Source organism: Ochlerotatus camptorhynchus, unplaced genomic scaffold (assembly GCF_037179485.1).
Source record: "Ochlerotatus camptorhynchus isolate MF236.1 unplaced genomic scaffold, CSIRO-AGI_Acam_v1.1 ptg000471l, whole genome shotgun sequence".
In the NCBI taxonomy this organism is placed as follows: domain Eukaryota; kingdom Metazoa; phylum Arthropoda; class Insecta; order Diptera; family Culicidae; genus Ochlerotatus; species Ochlerotatus camptorhynchus.
In genome coordinates, this window is record NW_027040957.1 from 1,436,553 (window position 1) to 1,451,101 (window position 14,549).

General features: G+C 40.5%; 1 long non-coding RNA gene across 1 annotated transcript in view; it reads left to right on the forward strand.

The window, feature by feature from the left end:
- The window catches only part of LOC135712341 (uncharacterized), a 282,237-nt gene that overhangs the window by 157,031 nt on the left and 110,657 nt on the right, over positions 1-14,549 (forward strand). Inside the window, exon 4 of the long non-coding RNA XR_010518590.1 lies at positions 263-348. This is a non-coding gene — a long non-coding RNA (uncharacterized LOC135712341). The remainder of the gene's footprint in view (positions 1-262; positions 349-14,549) is intronic.

The window sequence follows — 14,549 nt, forward strand, 5'->3', positions numbered from 1 at the left end:
GCGATACAACTGGTCCCCACTGCAAGGACATAGCGTTAAGCAGCATTCTAGTGTTAACTGAAGGAAACACTAAAATACAACTTTACAGAATGGTAAAACTAAATAAATAAGTGATTATGATACAAAATAGATCGGTTGTTTCATTTCACTTGATTTGGTTTCTGCTCTGCTCTAAAATCATTCTCGCAGCAATTTCCCGTTGTACTGGGTTCACTAAGTGCAAATATCTTCAGGTGGGAAACAATTTTTTATCTTCTTTCAGGGCCGATCGAAGTCATATCAACATATTACAGGTATCATGAGACAATAACTTCGGACTGATTCCGGGAATAGCCGGTCCATTACCAAGTGAGTACAATTTTTGTGAAGAAGCTTTATGTGTATGAAGAATATTATCTCTTATTGTGGGAAATGAGTAGTGATGGGCATATTCACACTCAATGTATAGCAACTGAAAATAAATCAACTGGTACAGTATACTCCCATGAATCCGGTATAGCTTGAATCGGAATCATTTTAACGCAGAGCTTGATAAATCGAAGAAAGCTTTCCTTATCTTGGTCCAGGAATCAGTCTTCAAGTGTGTTTGTAATCATATCTCAATAAATAATCAGTCTTCAGACGAAGTTCTTCTGTCAACCAACATCCCGCATAGAACATAACTATAAAAAGTGCGGAATATATCCTTAAGTCAATGCGGTATGGTCGCACTATCTGAGATATTGTTCGTGTATGGTCCCCGTTTATTAGGGATGCGTGCTGACAGAAGCTCATTATTTCGTTCACAATTGAAAGATGCAAGCAATTAGAAAACTTACTAAATAAAAAATTACAAGCTATAGGGAAAATCCGGGTAAAACCGACAACCGACACCCATTGAATTTTCAGATCTGTTTTCACAAATTGTTTGGTAACCCTTATACCCATTAGTTATTTATTCTGTTTCAAATCATCCTATAGCTGCCGTTATCCTGTAACTGTCAAAATAAATATCAAAGTCAGCATTGACCCAACAGTTGCTTTTAGATTTCGCTCTCGGCTTCTAACTGTTTTCATTACATTTCACGTAACATTTCATAACTTTCGGTAATTTATATGTGCCAATCGACACTTACAGTTTGTGTGTGTGTATTCAATCCAACCCAAACTGGCCGGCAGTGGTATTCCCGGATAAAAATAACCATAAAATTACAGTCAAATATCAATAAAATACAATAGATTCTATTGTTTTTCTTTAATGTGTTTATTTTTCCAGGCTCATTTGCCGTAGCTTTGCGGAGCCGATATTCATCGTTTGGGTAACAAAATTACTTAAAACCAGAGTTAATGTACACGTGCATCCATCCCGCGTAATAGAGACACGCTTTCTATAAGATCATAGGTGCCTGGTACATTTCGAGACGTATTATTTCGCGTTTCTTTTTTGTTCCTACATGCCTCATTCGTGTCACATGTGCTGTGTCTCATGAGCTAAGCTCGGCGAGCTCCAGGGAGATCGGCAGCGTACCTACGTCCTGCGTGCATGCTAAAAGTGGCTGGTGGGTGATAAAAAAAAACAGCAGAGAACTGTTGTAGTCCTTGTCACATTCTCGTGTTGCTGGTACAACTGATTGATTTCAATCAGTTGATATTCAGTTTTTGAGGGTTGAGAGATTGTGGTTTTATAGAAGTATTTCAAACGGAAGATGAGTTAAACGATTACGAACCAATTACCGGCGGGGTTATTTGTTACCGATCCATGCGCATGGAATTTTCATGGTTCAAAATATTTAGCTACACCAAGTTCAAACGACTTCAAATCAGCTCCTGATCATTCTCACAAAATTTGATCTCATTAGGATGTTTTTTAATTTTTTTAATTCTTTATTAAAGAGATTTTTAGCCTTAGGCTAGTTCATCTCTAATCATTAGGATGCGAACTCATACTGCACTTGGCCCTTTGAAGTTTATGTGGGAATTGAAAAATTGAACGTTAGGATAGTTAGTTATTAATTGATTAGGAAGATGTTGTTCTTCTGACATGGTGCATTTACTACTCAGCACACAACATTGGAATAATAGAACAAAAAATCGAGGCTATTATGTCATAAGGGCAAGATGCAGTGTTGCCTTGAAAACAGCCGATTAATCCTACCAGCAAGTTATCAACTTGGAAATTAAATAATAACAAATTTTCTTGACATTCAATTGAAAAGTGGTTTTGAACAAAGTTGTAGCTGGGAAATTTGCACGTAAAAGGCCCACGCAGAGGGGGCTCTGATGGACAACTTTTCCGTAAATCATTATGGTGCAGGGCTAGAACGATGAGGACAAAAATACACTTTTCTTATAGTAATTCCCATAGAAACTTCAAAGAGCCAGTGCAGAATCAGTTCGCCACCAAATTAGCTCAAATTTTGGGATATTGATCAGCCTGATTTGGATCCGATTGATCTTAGTGGATCAAATTGATAGGTATTTTGCAGCTGGCAGAGAATCAATAGTTCGGAGAGCCCTTTAAAAAAACTTCGTTGTTGAAATTGATTCGTGTGACTTCATCCATCTGTATTTTCAGCCGTTCAAGCTGTAGCCGACATCACTAGTTAATTCAAACATGTACTTAAATTTGAGAACTGTTCAAATATATTTAGACAAAAAGCATGGTGTGTTCGTCCCAAGTAGTAGTCAACCTGAAAATATGATGAGAAATAAGAAAACTGGATTGTAAATTTTGGGATGAATCCAATATATTACTCAACGGTCAGTATCGGAATCGAAAACCATGTGTTCCAAAATGTTTATTTAGTGGGCTCAATATCTTTGAAAGCTCTGCGGAGCCGAAGGACTAAACAAATATTACAATGGAGATCTAAATCGATTTCCTATATTTTTGTGTGCTTGCAACGCATCGAATCTCGACAGATCCGCAAACTCTTTCTGCCGAGGATGCTGATGTTCGTTTTTGCATGCTTTATCGGCCTCCTGAAGGCACGTCCATTATCACCACCTCTTCATGCAGCACTTCTACCACTTCCTCTGTTGATTTGCTGGTGTTGTCTGACAATGCACCTACATCCACTACACCTGGGTACGAACTGCTATCCGAGTTGCAAGGCATTGTGTTCTTCAAGAAACTTCGTGGTACTTCAGGGAACTTTTTAAAGGTTCAGGGAACTTTCTTGAAGTGCAGATTTTTCTTTAAAGTTCAGCTAACGTTGTAGAAGCTCACCGAACTTCAGTGAACTTCGTAGAGTTTCATCGAACTGCTTCGGTAACTCTTCTTCTACGTACCTGAAAAAGTTATAAGACAACGACACTTCATACACCTCGCAGCTCGTAATTGACAGTATGGGCTGAATGAGGCTATTCATACTGTCGCTAATGTGATTAGTAACACTTATGCTTCGTTGGACTCTAATGTTCCGTTAACTGTTTTCACTAGAGCACTGTCCTGATTTTGAATGTTTCTTTGGTATTATTTTTGTTTTATGCATTAAGTCCATTTTTTGTTTTATGCATTAAATCCAACATATGTCAGATGAATCATGAGCTAAATTTAGTGAAATTATTTGAAGTTCTGAGATCATGGAAAAGTTCAGAAAACTTCGTAGAAGTGGGAACTTTATACAAGTATAGATATCTTCGTAGAAGTTTATTGTTTAATGGCAGAGAACCTCTATATTATTCAGGGACCTTTTTTTATAACTTCAGAGCTTTGATGAAACCTCATGAACTTGAAATAGTTCAGATAATCCCGCACAAATTCAGGAAATTTCGTGCGTCGAACTTTGCGGAAAATCAACGAGAAACGTAGACATGAAGCAAGCTTTGATGAAGTTTTGTGGATCGTAATAATTCGAGGAACTGCGTATACCTTCATAGAAGTACAGGGCACTTTGAAAAAGTTCAGGGAATTTCGTAAAGATAGAAGACTTCAGGGATCTTCGTTTAAGTTTAGGGAACTTCATAGCAGTTTGTCAGAGATCTTAAAAATCTCAATGAGCTTCGTGAAGATGAAGATTTTGGACCATCGTTTAATTTCAAGGTACTTTGAAATTTGAGTAAATTTTCTAAAACTTAAGGAGATTTTGTAGATGTTCAGGAAACGTTGCATAAGTAACAGGATATTCTTTCAGATATGCTCCCTAGACAGCCAGGAAGTTTTAAAAGATCAGCATTTGCTGATGTTCTTCTGATCTGAATTAACGAGTTGCTAAAAAAAGGATGACTTAAGAATGTGCTTAAGTTTTTGAATATCATAATTTTTCAAATGCATAGATCAACTTTCAACACGGTTTTTTTCCAAATTTAAACCATACACTCTGGCAACATGGTGATTTGATTGGTTGATCTATTGCAGGTTGTAGCAATGGCTGTACCACTTTCTGGTTTGTTGTAGCGAGATGGTGGCGCTTGGTGATCACTTTGTGGAATTGGTGCCGATACTCAGGTGCTTCCTTCTGACACTGTTGGTATACAAAGGCAAGGTCGCCCATTATCTAAACGGAAAAGTTATTTCTTCTTAGCGATTACGGACATCGACACGAAAACGATGCCATCGAAACCCGCAGAGCAATGGTCAGCAGAAGACACCTAGATCGTACCGTGCCAACCAGAAAGCGATTTGAAGGAACGGAACAGAAGGTCGGTAGACTTGGTGATATTAATAATTGGAATGGTAAATATATCACTGCACTGGTCTACACGCTCATCTGAGTTAAAGCCATCGATGCCCGCTCATGTCACTATTTTGCTGCAGCTATTTAGCATATACCGCGCCATCAACCAGTGGGTCACCGCTTCTGTTATGGAATTTATCTGAATGCTCGATCACATAAGGCACATTAAAAAAAATCTGAAAAATTTTAAGTAATGGTAACAAAGTACAAGTGAAAGCGAAAAGGTAATACGCCAAGAAAAAAATGTTCTGCAAAAAACTCTTCCACCCATTGAATTATCATAACATTGCTGCATTCGTAGCATTCCGATATAATCTATTCAAATTACGTAACATCCCTTCTAACAATGCATATCAGTTGTGTTGCCGATGCATGGTTAAATTACGTTGAACATTTGTGAACGTCTTGCAACGGTCAAATCCCCGTTCTAAACAATACACTTTTTGTAGAATTTTTGTCCATTCTATATTTTGAAAATAACGTGTCAAAAGATGTTAGTCATGTAAGTGCAGTTAAGTGTTGAACCGGAAAAAAATAAACAAAGAATATTCTAATTGACCGGCAAATTAATGGCTTTTGCTATTAGAGGATTTCAAGAATTTCCGGAGTGATTTGAGATTTGGGCGTAATTGCATTTGTAAACAAACACGTCAATCGTCGATTTCTCGCTAATAAAATCTAAATTTCGAAAACTAACAACTCTATGAGGTAGAATAATGATTCCTCTATCATTTGGCATAGTTTGTTTACGAGATTGAGCTTTTATTGACGAGAAATCGGCGATTAATGTGTTTGTTTACAAAAGCAATTACGCCCAAATCTCAAATCACTCCGGATTTAAGCACTGCACCTAATATATGCTACCTTTCCTCTAAAATAGGAATGGTTTGTGCAAACGCAAATGAAATGTCGGTCAAAGCAACCAAGTTTCAACAGCCTGAATTTCGCTTACCTACACCTTCCAGAACTTCGAGCTCTGCAGTTCTAGCATTAATCGTAGCACATGAGCTGAGGCACATGAGATCAGCGCGAGCCTCGCGCACGCCAGGATTTTTGGGTGTCGCATTTGTTTCTCGCTCGTATCTTATTCTCGCGTGTCTCTTTCTCGCTCGTAACATATTGTTTTCGTTGCGACGGGAAACGGTTTGTTGAGAGTCTCGGCAGCACATTTTTGCACACACGAGGAAAATGTAACTCTGCTTAAAACTAACGTTAGTAAACCGGGGGCCGATTACTTGCGGCTATCTCGTGGTTAGGGGTAACAAATTGTAACAAACGGGTGGCAGGGTACCCGAGCAAAGTCTGAGATCAAATTGAAATCTAAATTTGATGTTGTGATTTTGCTGATAATGATTGCTCAGGTTGCTGTCGTTTTGGTCGTTTTAACGGTTAAAATATCAAAATTGAGAGCAAAAAAATCTTCCTGTGACATCACATTGAAAACTATTTCTGCTATCAGTGAGAGCAAACTAAAAACTCAATTTGATATCAATTGTTCCTGTTGATAACAAAACAAGTATTCAATTTGATGTTATGCTAAGGCAATGAAAACAAACCCGCAACAACATATTTTTGAAGAGCAAATGTACAGCAAAATGAAAACAAAATTTGTCAATTGCATAATCTGATATCAAATTAGGATTTCAGTTTGATGTTGATATCAAAATTTGATTTCAATTTGCTGTCATTTTGATGCTGGACTTTGCTCGGGTAGGGATTGAGAACACAAGGTTTTTTAGAGCAACGTGCTCTTGATCTAGAACTAAGCGACATACTGGAGAAAAAGACAAACATGGGGGTACACCGATGGAGACCTAGCAACTTGAGAGAACACAAGATGACACTAACTACTAAATCCTCAGATCGATCCGTTTTAAAAACACATAAATTAAATTAAAATATTCGAGATCTCGGCTCGCCAAGATGTCTCTAACGGGCCGCAAAGGTTGTTTTCCTCGGGCCCTGAGGGATGCGGATAACTCGGATCTAGCAACACAATGTAGGGTGCATGACCAAAGCACGTGGTCGATATCGTGATAGCCACTACCATAAGCGCACAAATTGGTGCCTGCGAGCCCGATTCGGAAGAAATGCGAGTCTAACGAGTAGTGATTAGACATGAGCCTTGACATGACACGTATAAAGTCACGGCTCATGTCCAATCCTTAGTTAGTGCTCATCATTTGAGTCAAGCAGATGGAATTTGTACAGTTGCGCGTCAGAAGGTGATTTTCGACAGTTATTAGTGCGTTTTTCGACAAACTATTTTCGTAGGCATCGCCGGGCCTACAGTGTCGCGAGATCTATCGCCGTGAGCGAAGAAATCGCGATGAGTCGCCGCGAAAATACGTTCCGCATAGACTTTGCGGGTTTCCCAAAAAAACCTAAACTCGAGGAAATACATCTCTTTGTTGGAACCCAACTCGGCTTGAAACGAGGTGAGGTGAAACGAATACAATGCAGTCGAAGCTCTACATGCGCATTCGTTAAAGTGTGTGACCTTGAACTTGCCCAAACAGTAGTGACCGATCACGATAACAAGCACGAGGTCGAAATAGATGGACATCGACTCAGACTACGACTACGTATGGAAGACGGAGCCGTAGCAGTTAAACTGTATGATCTCTCCGAAAGTATAACTCATGAGCAGGTTGCCGAGTATCTGAGTGCATTTGGAGACGTTCTCTCAATCCACGAGGAAATGTGTGACGAAGAAAAATACATGTTTGGAGGAATTCCAACTGGAACATTGATCGCTAAGATGAAGGTGCAGCGAAACATTCCTTCATACATCATCATCGACGGTGATATCACGTACGTATCGTATTACGGGCAACGGCAAACATGCCGCCACTGCGGAGAGTTTGTACACAATGGTGCGTCCTGTGTACAAAACAAAAAGTTGATGATTCAGAAGCTATCTGCAGATTCAACTAAGCCGACATACGCAAACGTAGCCAAATCGTCGTCGGCCCCAAAAACTAATACAAAACAACTTCCAAGTGGACCGCAAGCCAGGAACCGTTTCAAAACAACTGCACCGAATTTTTCGGTCACTACTATTACCAACAACCCAAAACAACTCTCGCTTAGTGTATCGATGAGCGCAAGCCGACAGGAACCCCAGATCACAACACTGCCGACTACCTCTATCACCCCTATTACGAACACACAGCAAGCAACCGACCGTTCTGAATTTCTGAGTACAGCTATGCCGAATACCTCGACCGCACAGCAATCCACCGAGATGCGAACATTGACCATTCCCTCGGAGGATGCAACTAATGAGTTCAGAGTTCCTTGTTTACCTGGCGTAGGCGAGGGTAAGGCGAAAAAAGTGAACAAAAACAATGATGAGGATACCGACGAATCGACTACATCTACATCTACATCTACAAGTAGCAGACGCTCTAATGGACGGCCGCCGGGGAAGAAGCAGAAACACGGCAACGGAAACGTTTCGATGGGAGATTCTTCAAAATAATAATGGATTTTCTCAGTTACAACATAGCCACCGTAAATATAAACACCATTACAAACCCAACCAAATTGGAAGCCCTTCGTACATTCATCCGTACGATGGAGTTAGACATTATTTTTTTACAAGAAGTTGAAAATGAAGAACTTACGATACCAGGATTTAACGTTTTATGCAACGTCGACAACATGCGCAGAGGAACAGCTATTGCTATCAGGGAACACATCCGTTTTTCACACTTGGAGAAAAGTTTAGACGGTCGACTAACTGCAGTCAGGGTATGCAACGTAACTCTTTGTTGTGTTTACGCCCATTCTGGCAATCAGATGCGCGCCGAACGGGAGAGATTCTTAAACTCTACAATTGCCTATTATTTACGACACAACACTCCGCATGTGATCCTAGCCGGTGATTTTAATTGTGTATTACGTCAATGCGATGGAACAGGCACCAACACCAGTCCTTCCCTTCAAGCAACCGTAAGTCAACTACAACTGAAAGATGTGTGGGCAATACTAAATCCACGATTGTCAGGGCATACGTATATCACGCATCACTCGGCATCTAGGTTAGATCGCATCTATGTCACACCTGAGCTTGTGAAGCAGCTACGTACAGGGGATGTGCATGTGTGTGCATTTTCCGATCACAAGGCTGTTACAGCACGCATCTGTCTTCCGTCACTTGGAAGATCACCTGGTCATGGATTTTGGACACTTCGTCTTCATCTACTTACTGCAGAAAACGTAGAAGAGTTTCGAATTAGATGGCAGTATTGGACCCGCCAACGTCGGAACTTTCAATCCTGGATAGAATGGTGGGTTTCATTTGCAAAGCCAAAAATCAAATCTTTCTACCGTTGGAAATCGAAAGCAGTTTTTGACGATTTTTACTGCGAGCAACAACGGCTCTATGCTGAACTACGACTGGCGTACGATGGACTTCAGGGGAACCCAGACATGCTCAGGAATATCAATCGCATCAAGGGGCAACTTCTGTCGCGGCAGCGTAACTTCACTCAGACATTCGTCCGTATAAACGAATCATATGTGGCAGGAGAGGCTCTATCATCATTCCATCTGGGTGAACGGAAAAGAAAGAGAACAACGATTACGCAGCTAAAGGATGAACAAGACAACGATATCGATCAACCAGAAGAAATCGAGCAACATTTACTGGGATATTTCCAAAACCTATATACAGCAGCAGAAATCGATGACGCAGCGGTAAGGGATTTCGAGAGTGAGCAGATGATCCCGAATGACGACGAATCAAATCTTGCTTGTATGAACGACATTACCACTGCTGAAATTTGGTCAGCAATCAAAACAAGCGCAGCGAACAAATCACCAGGACCCGATGGTATCCCGAGGGAGTTTTTCCTTCATACGTTTGATGTGATACACCGAGAAATGAATTTGGTTCTAAACGATGTACTAGCTAGTAATTTTCCTCCGGAGTTTGTACATGGTGTAATAGTGTTGGTAAAGAAAAAAGATGCTGGAAATACTGTTCGTTCCTACAGGCCCATCTCACTACTCAACGCAGATTATAAAATACTCTCTCGAATCCTAAAATCGAGACTGGAGGTCGTCATGAGAGTACACCGAATCCTCGATGAAGCTCAGAAATGTGGTAACGTGGATAAAAATATCTTTCAAGCCACTCTCGCTATCAAAGATAGGATCGCTCAGCTAATTCGACGTAAACAGAGAGGCAAACTGATTTCGTTTGATTTAGATCATGCTTTTGACCGTGTTTCACGAATATTTCTCTCAACAACTATGCTTTCTCTCGGGTTCAACCGGCAGTTGGTAGAGCTGCTAGATCGCATTGCTGGTCAGTCCTCATCGTGAATTCTCGTTAATGGTCACCTCTCACAATCCTTCACCATCCAACGATCGGTCCGACAAGGAGATCCGCTATCTATGTGCTTGTTCGTGATCTATCTTCATCCACTCCTCTGCAGGCTGGAGCATGTATGTGATACCGACCTAATAGTGGCCTACGCTGATGACATCAGCGTGATCGTGACTTCATCCGAAAAGTTGGAGCGTATAAGGTGCCTCTTTTTAAACTTTGAACGTGCTGGGGGAGCAAAGTTGAATCTGATGAAGACAACGTCTATCGATGTTGGATTCATTGACGAAGGTACGTTATCGGTGCGATGGCTAAAAACAGAATCTAAAATTAAAATTCTTGGAGTTATGTTCGTGAATTCCATTCGACTTATGATCAAGTTAAATTGGGATGCGGTTGTCGGGAATTTCGCCCGGCTGATATGGCTACATTCTCTAAGATCGCTCAACTTGCACCAAAAAGTAATCCTCTTGAATACATTTATCACATCTAAAATATGGTATTTGGCATCAATTTTACCGCCATACAAGGTACACACAGCAAAGATTACGGCTACAATGGGCACATTTCTGTGGAATAGAGTTCTTGCACGGGTCCCGATGCAACAGCTTGCACGTAAACGTGTGGACGGTGGACTTAAACTGCAGCTACCAGCACTAAAATGCAAGGCTCTGATCATCAATCGACATGTTCGAGAACTAGAATCTATGCCGTTTTACAAATCCATCCTCGATCACGCTAATACAACAACAACGGGTATTCCAGCTGATCTCCAGTGTTTAAAACTACTTCACCAGCAAATGCCTCACTTACCTATCCACATCCAACAAAACCCATCCGCCGAACTCATACATGATTTCTACATCGATCAAACAGAGACACCAAAGGTGGAAAGAAACAACCCAACACACAACTGGAGGAGAATTTGGAAGAATGTGAGTGATTCTAAAATCTCTGTGAAAACTAGAAGTGAGCTATACATGATCGTGAATGAGAAAGTGGATGTCCGGAAAACGATGTACGTGCTGCGACGAGCGGATGGAGAGAACTGCTTGCACTGTGGTGCTGCTATCGAGACGATACAACACAAATATAGCGAGTGCCAACGGGTCACAGCAGTATGGGAACTTTTGAAAAGACGAATCTTGACGATTGTGGGTTGGAGAATGCTTTTCTTCGACTCTTTGTTACGACCAAGTTTAAATGGAATCAGCAGAATTAATAGATCTAAAATTTTGGAATTATTCGTTATTCATATCTCCTTTATTAATCAATGTAATAATTTAGTAGACACTGATGCATATGAATTTGCTTTAGAATATGGAATTTAGATAATTATATGATTATAATGTATCATTAACTTTTACAAAATAAACATACAAATCTGTTTTTATATTAAAAAAAAAAAAAATCCTTTGAACCATGGCTTGTTCGATACCTGTGGGAGAATAGAATGCAACCATCTTCCCAGATCACTCTCATTCCATTTTTGTTGCCAGTTGGTGAGGACGTGCTGACGGGTAATTGAGAAAAATTCCGCAAAGGCGATTTGTTGATCAAAAATATCGCCTTCCATAGCGCCCACCTTAGCTAGCAAGTCCGCTTTCTCATTACCCGGAATTGAGCAATGAGATGGGACCCAAACTAAGGAGCAGTTAGATAAAGTACTCAATTTAACTCGGATTTCAGTCAGGAAATACGAGGAGTGCTTCATCGGCCTCATTGATCGAATAGCCTCCAACGAGCTAAGGCTATCAGTAAAAATAAAATAGTGATCAGATGGTAGTGAGGCAATTTGCTCTACTGCGTAGAATATGGCTGCTAGTTCCGCAACGTATATGGAACAGGGTTTTTGCAGTTGATATGAGGCGCTATGAAATTCGTTGAATACTCCAAATCCAGTGGAAGCGTTTATAGTTGACCCATCTGTGAAAAAACTCTTATTGTTACTGACATGGTGGTACTTGTTTGCAAAAATTAAGGGAACAACCATCGACCGATGGTGATCTGGTATTCCACGGATTTCTTGCAACATGGTCAGATCAAAATTTACAGAGGAACTATAAAAGTCTTGGAGGAAAACACGAGAGGAATTGAATGAAGAAGGGCCAATCTCCAGCGTCATGTACTCGTAATAGAGACTCATGAATCTTGTTTGAGGATTTCTGTCGAGCAGCTTCTCAAAGTTTTCTATTACCAATGGGTTCATTACTTCACAACGGATAAGAAACCGGAAGGACAGTTCAGCGAAACGATCTGTCAGTGAGAGAACACCCGCGAGTACTTCGAGGCTCATCGTATGCGTCGAGTGCATACAGCCAAGCGCGATTCGGAGGCAACGGTATTGAACCCGTTGCAGCTTCAGGATATGTGTTTTTGCCGGTGATTGAAAGCAGAAGCTACCGTACTCTAGAACCGAAAGGATGGTTGTTCGGTACAACCTGATCAGATCTTCCGGGTGGGCTCCCCACCAAGTTCCGGTAATTGTACGAAGAAAATTAATCCTTTGCTGGCATTTTTATTTCACATACGCAATATGTTTTCCCCATGTGCATTTGGAATCGAACCAGACACCTAAATACTTGAAAGATATACTTTGAGTGATTGTTCTACCCTTTAGTTGAAGCTGTAGCTATGCAGGATGATGCTTCCTAGAAAAAAACAACCAACTCAGTTTTCTCCGGAGAGAATTCGATACCCAGCTTCATAGCCCAAGTAGACAAATTGTCTAAGGTATCTTGCAATGGTCCTTGCAGGTCCGGTGCACTTGGCCCAGTGACGGAAACAACGCCATCATCTGAAAGCTGCTTTAGCGAGCAATTTTCATCAAGACAACCATCAATGTCTTTTACATAAAAATTATAAAGAAGGGGGCTTAAACATGAGCCCTGGGGGATACCCATGTAACTAATTCGTGAAGTTGTCGAGTTTCCATGAGAGAAGCTCATATATTTCTCAGACAACAAGTTGCTCAAATAGTTGTTCATAATTGGTGAAAGCCCACTATCGTGGAGTTTATCCGAAAGGACATCGATACAAACAGAATCAAAAGCCCCCTTAATGTCCAAGAAAACTTAACCCATTTGCTGTTTTTGCGCATAGGTCAGTTGAATTTCTGTTGAAAGCAACGCAAGACAGTCGCTCGTTCCTTTGCCTCTCCGAAATCCAAATTGCGTATCTGAAAGTAAACCATTCGACTCGACCCATTTGTCTAGACGAAAAACTACAAGGGACAGCCCTATGGGGTTGTACGTAATGGTGACGTAGGACTACGTGGTCTTATATAATAAATGTTATTTGTTAACTGCAGCAGGAGCTTGTGTTTTGTGTAGGGATAGGAGTTTGAACGGGGTTATCTCTGTTTATTATCTTTAGTATGACTATGATTGCCATGGAAAGAACTTTTTGATATGAATTTTAGTTGGGACATGTTCAGAAATTAAACTCTTTTGGAAAATCTTGTTGGCCCCGAAAAGGCTTAAAGCATTTGGAAGATGATGATGACCATATTCTTCGGTTCAATGATTGGGCACTCGCAAGAGTCTCGGCCCGTCTGCTACTGGACAGGAGTTGACCTGGTGTCTGCGACAGGTTTAAAATCCGCAGAATATCAGTGTCCACCCAGATAAAGCTCCTCCCTTTTTTAATTTTTATCGTTAAACTCCTTCTCTTAGCAAGTTGGTTAATCTTAGCATTTAGCAGAAAGAGACTTAACACTTTTTTCGGCGAATTTATGATCCTGTTCCACATCATGCTTCTTTTCTATGCCTGTTCAGATAAATTAGAACTTTTATTTATTTTCTCTACTGCGTTAAATCAAACGAGTAGAAAGAAGAACGCGCTCGAATGATTGAAAATTCAATAAATATTTAATCGAATAGCTGGAAAAATCTTTAAGATTAATAGTTTAGGCATCCCTAGTAAATAGTGTAATTTCATGCTTTTTGGTGGTCCTTCGAAAATGTCGAACAGCAGAATAGCAACCAGCAAGTGTAACCCAAGAACCAAAAGCGGTGCAATGCTAATTTTCATTACTATGACGACGACTGAATTAAGGGGCTTAGTAGCAGAGGGGTGAAAGTCAATTATCTACATCGATTTTCTCTTTTGATGACCATGGCTTCACTAACCTATTTCGCACTATTTCTGCTATGCTCTTCTATCATGTGTTTGCCGTCGAGTTATTAACGAAACAGAAAGTCGATGAAGAGAATCGATCAAAATCACTTGCATCCCTGCTTCTAAGTTTGGTTTCAAGATTACTACTCTGGAGAGCATTTTGTGTGATCGTTGGGGGCGTGTGGTTCTGAATTTGGCGATGAGTGTGCCAAAGGTTACGCAATTGCATCCTCCCTATTCGCACACGCCCGAAGATCGGAAGCGAATGCTAATTCGACTTGTTTCGTCTAGAAACAGTTGTCTGATGACTGTGTTGGGGAAGCAGTATATGCTTGTACGTAATTAGTGGATTTATTAGTTATTTCGACGCTTTTGAACAATGCTTGACATTTATCACTTTTCCAATAGTTTTTTTTTGCTAAAAATCAACGGTA